Raw genomic sequence first — 8,533 nt, forward strand, 5'->3', positions numbered from 1 at the left:
ACAGCTTGGTGCCACCAGCCCTCAGACTCCTCACTTGTTGCCTAGCAACATCAAGCAATAGTTTATATAGTCATTTTTACTTTTCTGTTTTTCTATGGCTTAAACACTCAATATATAATTTGTTAATTTGAGAGATTTAGCCATGATAGTGGAGGATTGTTTGGGGCCTTTTCCCCCATTTTCCAGTCTTTATGCTAAGCTAAGCTAATCGACTGCTGGCAGTATTAAACTGACAGATATGAGAGTGGCAGCACGCAAATCACAAGAAGGCAGAGCAAGTGCATTTTCCAAAAATGTTGAACTACTTCTTTCGGAAATTGAAAATGTTAAGCCACTAGAGTGTTAAATGTGTTAAGAGACAACATTTACTGCTGCCTGTTCCTGGAAAAAAAAAACAACAACACCTACACTTTCCTCATTGAAAATGTGGGCTTGTTTTGGTATACTAATGATGAAACCCAGGAAAAGAGAACATGGAAAACAACAGCAGGCTTTCCCCTGGACAACACTGCCAACATGCCTTGAATAGTAACTTCGCCAGCATCATGTGAGGTTCACTGAGTGCATGGCAGCGTGAAAACACGGTGCACCCTGGAGCTAAACAGAACAAAGCTGCTACATAGAAAGCAAAGCAATTCCTAATAACAGTGACTTTTAGCTTTTAAATGTCACAGCACATGTACTTGGAGGCAGAATTTATTCAGACTCCTCCATCTAAAATAAGTTTCCTGACCCGCGCCGATGGAGGAGTGCTTAAGAACATCTGAGGACATTTCTCCAAGGCTGTGATAATAAGGTAAGGGCCTGGTGGAGCACTTTTTAATTACTTAGTCATGGCCAGAGTCCTGCGAGAAGCGTTTTACCTTGCTCCCAGACTTCCGCGTGGAGGCAGTAAGGTCAAATACTTAAGGAAATTAGCAAACTGGAAACATCAAAATCAAACAGTCCCCACAGGTACTTCTCTTAATTAGCAAAGTTTCACCTAATGCGTTCCACTTTGAGGACGTTAGCGAGGGGTAGGTATAAATATCTAAATAATAATGACACGGTGTAATTCCCCACAGCACCTTCAACTCATCGAAACAGCGTGTTACAGCATCCTCCTGAGCCTGATATTGTTGCTAAATGTCATGGTTACAACCTTGCCAAGCGGGGTGCAGTCTCCCTCTGACACTGCCTCCTTCCTGACTTTCATCATTAAACTGCACACATGGGCAAGAGCCCTTTGAAAAGCCTGCCACTATTGAGCACTCTTGAAAGGAAGGCTCTTTTCATTTAGTTGTCTGCTGAAGATGATTTGCATTCAGGGGGTTTTAATTGTGCTGTGTGATGTTCAACAGGCTAAGCTGCTCCAGAGAGCTCGCTCCTCTCATCTGCATTAGTGATTGATGGCAGCTGATTTTCCCTTGAACTTTCACGGCTGTGGAGTTCAGAGCCCTCGGGTGGGTGTGATGGTAAAGGATGGAGGAGGAGGAGGAGGAAGAGAGGAGAGAGGGCAGGCAGGAAGCAGGGTGGGCTCATGCATGACAAGCTCTTTAGTCAGTCCATATTCATAGATAATCAGACAATCAACCAGAGAGATGCTTTTTTGAAAAGGCCTGATTGTAGTTTTCCATGATAGTAAATCCAGTAATCTTTATAATAGGGCTTTTAGCCGTCACTCCATGAGCACGGCACGTAGCGAGGCAGTGCTAAGAGAGCATCTTGCATAATTTGACATATGTTCTGTTGATGCAGAAATAACACACGTGGAGATTGCTCCTACACATGGGGAAATTGTTCAGGGAGCAAGCTAGAAATTACATCAATAGTAAATCGACTGCTTTTTCTATAGTGATTTTCTACTTAATTAGATGTGGTGCAAGCCATAAGTATGTCATGTTAACATGGTCTGACATGTTTTGTAGACACATCAGTACAGTACATAGCCTATGACTCGCTCAAATGAGAACGTATCAGTGTTTTTTTCCTTAGATAGTACTCAGTACGGTGTTTCTTCTTTTACGATGGCTTTGACAATATGTCAGATTTGCATGCCAGTATGAACAGTATGGAATCCACCATGTGAGGTTGAGGACCAACTCCACCTACAGGGCTTATCATCTAATTTGCTGAAAAAGGGTTATGATTATTTGTTGCGTCTCCTCATCCATCTGTGTTGTTGTTTCATCTCTCTGTCAACAGGTACAAACAACGAGACAACAGACAGCGGCAGTCTGGCAGGCGCTCAATGCATTTTGTACTTAGAGGAAGATTAGCATCACCTGCCAGGCGGCTTTACCTAAAGCACAAAAAATGGCTTCAGAAAAAAAGTATCGAGCTTCATGAATGAGACTGCAGACTGCCTCTGTTAGCTTGTTGCCAGTTTGTTTAAGGCAACTCAGAGAGCCGTGCCAGATCTTAAAAGCATTCAGTCGTGTTTTACACCCTAAGATGATTCCTCCATTTTGCGATGTCACCACTTAAACGCTTGTGCATTGTGAGTGTTATACGGAGTGGAGGATGCCTTTCAGCACTGAAGCAAAGAAGATTAGATCAGCCTACAGGTGCTCGGCTTCATACTAACACTATTTGGTGATTTAAAAAAAAAAAACACCCTGCAGAAGGAAAGTGAATGTGACAATCAATTCCAATTCACTCTACAGACGAGGCTAATTCGGTTAACCCTAATTTTCTGTACATGTGCTGTAAACGGTGGCTGACACTCACTGCCGAGAGTGTGAATAGATCCTCTTTGTTGTGAGGCAGCTGTGTCGCTCTCCCAGAGAAACAGAAGCATCGCAAAGATTGTTTTGCTGCGTGTTTGTTCCGTTTTTTTTAGGTTTAGTTAGACAGATTTTTAACAGCTTCCCCTTTGCTTATTAGGGAACACATCTGAGCAGTGTTGAAGGAAAACAGTGGGCCGCGAGAACTCGTGGTGGCAGTCCATCCTCCGGCAGGAGTCAGGCACATCGTCTTTACTGCATTCAGTCTTTGAATAATGCATGCTAGCTAGCCGCATGCATCAGCAGCAGATGCACAAGCCTCTCCATGGCACTTCTTCTCCTCACAGCCAGACTGAAGGCCCTCCATCTGCACCCATCAACACTGAGGAAAGGCTGCCAGCTCCAACAGTAGTAGCGCTAAAGTATCCAGAAAAAGTGGAGCCGCGAATAGCACCGCTCACACAAAGTGAACACTGCCTTTCAAAACACGTTGTTGTTTTTGGGAAGATATTGTCAGCTGTGGATGTCACGGCAGGATAGAGGTTTCTCTGTGCCGCCACACACCACACACTCCCTCACTGCTTTGGCAGAGATGTGCAGATGTGAGAGATGAAAGGCTGAGGCAGGGCTGGTAGATGAGCACCTCGGCTCGCTCTGCATTTGGACGCCAATGATCACAGCTCCTCGCTCCATTTCACAGCTCATTTCTGCGCCATCTGCAGCACTCTGAGGACACATAGCTTATCCGAGAAGCTTTACCATGAGGTTACATGACCTCGGGAGAAATCCCCCGGGCTCCCCTCGCGTGTCTCCAACCGCGTACTGTCAGTCATTTCACATAAAGGATCACGGAGTGCGACAAGATGCAGAACCTCTCGCAGCCTCCACAGATGTTCCGTTCGCCTTACAACTCACAATCGTTGCCGCTTTTGTGTGCAATTTTAGGATTATGTGATTTGAGGTTTAGACAGAGGCATTTTTTTCGTCTTCTGTTGTTTTGTGTTAGTCATGGCCAAATAGGTCTGGCAGCCGTAAATCAACTGCTGCCATGCAGAACCTGTACGCCAAAAAAATCAAAGAACTTGGCAGCCATGTTTCACTGTCTGGAGTCTGAGCTCCATGTAAAAATGTTCAGTTATTTTTCAAACACTCTCCCTGCATCAGGACACCTTTCAAACAACAGACAGAACGAGTGAAAGTAATAAAAGTAACATCTCTGTGACGCGCTCTGTGTCGTGATTGCAGGGACTGCAGTGTTTGCTTGTATTGCTTCATGACTCACAGTGGCCTCAGACAGATTGCTTTTGTCAAGGACATCAGAACAGCGCTACTGTAAGAGCCCCGCGAAGCAATAAAGAAAAAAAAAAAGCTGAAGAGTGTGATATTACAAATAAAATTTTAACTTCAGAATGAAACCACCGCATTGAGCTCTATTCTCGTAAGACTTGCAGGCAAAGGAGGATGAAATCAGCAGAGAAGCCGACAGGGGAATTACATCTGAGAGCGCGGCGAGCTTCACTCGAAGTGGGTCTATTATCTATAATCATTTGGGAGGCTATCTGAAACAAGACCTTTAAACCACAACCCAACCCTCTGAAGACTGCCTACCCACTAATAAACTGGCTTTTCAATTAGCACCTATCTGACGTTACAACGATAACACAAAACCAATTACACGCTGTGCTGCAGATAACTCCTAATCCACTTAATAGGTCTGATTTGACTTCTTCTTTTTTCTTCTCCCTTTCCAACAGGGCTGCCCGGGGGCTTTTTGTTCTCCAACCAGGACGAGGTATCACTTTGAATTATCAGTATTGAAGGCACATCTGAGATAGCAGGCTGGCCAATCTCCTGGAGGTCCTGATGGTGTTTTTATGTCTGTGTAGGGGGTGTTGATGACAGCTCCGGAGGTGAGAGGAGCAAAGCTGGGGCTTCATCTCCAGCCTCTGGTGCTAACGCGGTTAGCATGGATTCACAGTTCGGCATCACAGCTTTAACACACCTCTGGTGCTGCTTAGATAGTGTTGTTAATTAGTTTAAACCTTAACCACGAGTCGGCAGAAATAATATGCAGCTACTTTCCTTGTCTTTTCTTTGCTTGTTTTAGAGAGAACGTTATTGTAATTTTTCAGGGCTGCAGCTAATTTAATGTTTTCATTATTAAAGGGTAACTCTGCCAATTTTACACGTTAAATTGTGTTTACTAGTTTTGGGGAGTACTAATACATACAGTATATGCAATAGATAGAGGATTGCAGAGTCTAATCCCGAAGTCATTAAATACTGCTGCTTTGGGTTGGTGTCTGACCTGAACTCCCAGCCCAAAGCATCAATATTTGACAGTCTAGGGATGAAACTCTACAATCAACCTTTCTCCAGGAAGTCTCTTTAAGAAAATATGCAGAAACATCCACTGAGTTAGGCATGCTAACATGCTTGCTCCAGCCCATCTCTGAGCTCCCAGTATTACAGTATAGATAGCTGTTCAGTTAACTGAGCTAACTAGCTAACAGCTACAGTTAGCAGCCGATGCTCCAGTGATGTGCAGCCCCTTGTTTGTTTTGAGTAGGAATTCAGAAGGGGGCCGATTCTAACATATTGCACTTTTAATTGGTTTAAACATATCAGAGACTGTGGTGTATGCAGAGAGATTGTCGGTAAAATATATTTCATGAAAAGAAAAAAATCACCCTGACAGATGCAAAGCTGGAGCTGGAGGTCCGGTAAATGAGGCCTCTTTAAAGCAGCAGAGCTGAATAAGTAGACCGAGTGACTGCAGCTATTAACCTGCAGCTGATTCAGCCCAGACATATATAACAGAGACCCTGCTCTAATGGTGCCAGAGTCCGCAACAATCTTGCACTTAAAATTGACAGAAAAGAATTATCCGGCTCGTTTAGATAAAGACCAACATTCACACTGCAGCATGGAGCAATCAGCTGCAACTTTGTGCAAAGTAAAAAACACAAGAGAGGTAAATAATCAAATAAAAAGCGAGAATAATAGTGCCATCCATGTGAAAACAATCATGATTTTCCACATGTTAATCAAAGCAGGTCCGCAAAGCCGTGAGTGATTCTCTGTCATTGTGGACCTGATATGAGGCAACCCATCTCATGCATCACACAATGCTCAAATCAGTCATAATTTGCATCAGAATGACACTTCAGTGGAGTCTTTTCTCGCGTCTCAATGCGTTTTCTTTCTGTTTAAAAAAGCAAACAAAAGCCATTTTTGCTCCGGGTGGATTTCTACGAATGGTTGGGGGGCAGGGGGAGAGATGTTAGATGCATTTATCAAATATGGCAATTTGCTTAATGGACTCTGACAAAGCCATTGGCGGTCTTTATTTAGATGCAGATGACTTCCTCCATACTGGCTTCCTCTGTCACTCGCAGAGCCGCCTGTCAGGGAAAAAGAGAAGAAAACTCCCTCCTGTTTCCACAGACTGACAGTCAATCACTGTCGCTGTCTGTCTGTCTGTATGTGAGACTGACTCCTGCCTGTCTGTGCTCCCTCTCAACCCTGTTTGACTCACACTATTCCCCCTTTGCTCTCTAAAAATTCTCCATTAATGCAGCAAGAAGAGAACAAGCCATCTTTCAGCTGGACTGCTGCATGTGTATGAAGGCACGCGCAGTCATGGTTGTCATGATGTGAAAGAGAAATGGGACGTTGGCACAGAGAGCAGGTCTAAAACTGTGTCTATGTTTCATTGCATCCAGCAGGGTATCACTCAAGAGCATAGCTGTCTGTCCTTAAACACGGCCTGGTGAAATAGTGGGATGAAATAGTGGGATGAAATAGCGTTTCTAATTCTTTCAGTTTGACAGTACTCCACTTTATACACCATGACTTTTAACAAATATGCCAGCAAAAAATTAAGCTATTCTGTATTCAATTGCTGTATTGCTTACGGGATAAGTTTTAGGCCTGGAAGAGCTGATAAGAATGCAACCAGCATACTGAAAGCACAGGGCTTTCTCGCTGTTAAAAAATCTTAGAGTTGTGCGTGTGTGTGTGTGTGTGTGTGTGTGTGTTAAGAGGAGTGAGATGGAGAGGAGGGGAGGTTCAATGTTGAGGCAACAGTGCCCTCTTGGAAAGAAAGCCTCTGCTGTTGGATATTATCTTGATATTATAACGTTCTGATGTTTCATGCACAAATTATAATTTAACACCCAATACATGAAATAGCAGCATAATCACATTTGTGCCATTTTCTCTTTAAAAAAGTACTTAATGAATCTATAGCATGAGTGAAATGAAATACATTTATAACATATATATGTTTGCATCACAAATAAAGACAATGGAACCTTGCTTTTTGTCACTTGCTGACGCTGCATTAGAAACATTTTGGCTAGTAACACTTAGTAACACTTCATAAAAAACAACATTAAAGCAACGCTATGTAACTGCAAATTATTCTTGAGAAGATGAGTTGAGCGTTGAGTTTCATTCCCAGATCGTCAATCCCCAACACCCAATGCAACAGACCCAGTTTGGTATTTGATTGGTATTTCTGGGCACGAGATGAGTGTACCCTGCCACTCACCCAATCCTAGCTTGGAAGTTACCTGGTGTTGCTTTAATAAATAGTACATCTATAGCTAACTAAAGTTTAGTTAAGACAAATAAAGAAATGCTTTATAAACCAGTTATTAGTTACAACTGTAACTAATAAGTAAATGATGAGAGACATATCATTTTTTTATTCCATTTCAATTGGGAGATGAATCGCACATATGATGATGATGATGATGATGATGAAACTCATAAATGTAATCAAGTATAAGACTGTGAATGTACATTATTAGACATCAAACATTCACGTTAGGGATGTCATCTCATTTAACACTCACCAAAAATGATAAATGAACCCTTGTAGAGCCTGTCCAGTGTATAAGCTAGCTCACTAAACTGACCATCTCACCTGTTCAATAACTGTAGCTGTCAATATGAACAGACTTGTTGTGACTTTCACCTTTTTCCGTAGTTTTTCTGTGCCAAGGTGACGATCATGTTGGTGTTGTTCGTGCATATTGAGTTCAGTGGTATTTTACTATCTTGCTGTGTATTTCTTGACTCACAAAATTGTCTTTTTAATTGACAATCATCATATGTATAATTCATTGCTCAATTCAAACAGGATCAATAATTGATTTATCTTTTCCAATTGACTACTGAACAATGTTTTTTTTTTTTCCTGAAGGTCTCATCGTTTCACTGCCTCCTGATTGATCAGCAACTGAAAATATGTTGGATAATGAAAATCTGGGGGGACAATGGTAAAACAACATAGTTGATGTCCGTAAGCTAACGTTAGCCGTCAACAGCATCCTAGTTAACATTGCCATTTGATTACATCCAGTGTGTGATAACATTTTAGAATTAGTTCAATGGTTATGTTAGCTAGGAAGTGGTATAATCCTACATTGGCCGTTTTCCATCCGAAGCTATTGTGTTATCAGAAATGTTGTTTTACATTTAAATATATCTTATGTTCTGGTTTTCACTATTTATTGTCTTTTAGTTGCTGATCAATCAGGAATTGGTGGAAATATAATAATTGGTCAGATTCCCTACATTTATACGACTACACAACTTGGAAGACAACAGGATGAAATTTGATCTTCCCACTCTGACTGTGATGCCAGAAGAAAAAGGCCACTGCTTGAATATTATTTATTGGGCACACAGATCACCTGTGGCTATGCTAAACTGTCTATTTTATCTCCACTTTTTGATGTTTTGTTGTTGAATTAATCAAAATAATAATGTGATGAATGATTCATTGTGATGAAAACAGTCATTAGTTGCAGCCTTAC

The 8,533-nt window shown here is 42.0% G+C and overlaps 1 long non-coding RNA gene across 1 annotated transcript; it reads left to right on the plus strand.

Moving 5' to 3' along the window:
• Positions 1-15: 15 nt before the first annotated feature.
• Positions 16-4,990, plus strand: LOC119026455. The gene is made up of 3 exons (XR_005077165.1): positions 16-796; positions 4,460-4,497; positions 4,592-4,990. It is a non-coding gene; the product is annotated as an uncharacterized LOC119026455 (long non-coding RNA).
• The last annotated feature ends 3,543 nt before the right edge of the window (positions 4,991-8,533 follow it).

This window comes from Acanthopagrus latus, chromosome 9, assembly GCF_904848185.1.
Source record: "Acanthopagrus latus isolate v.2019 chromosome 9, fAcaLat1.1, whole genome shotgun sequence".
Classification (NCBI taxonomy): domain Eukaryota; kingdom Metazoa; phylum Chordata; class Actinopteri; order Spariformes; family Sparidae; genus Acanthopagrus; species Acanthopagrus latus.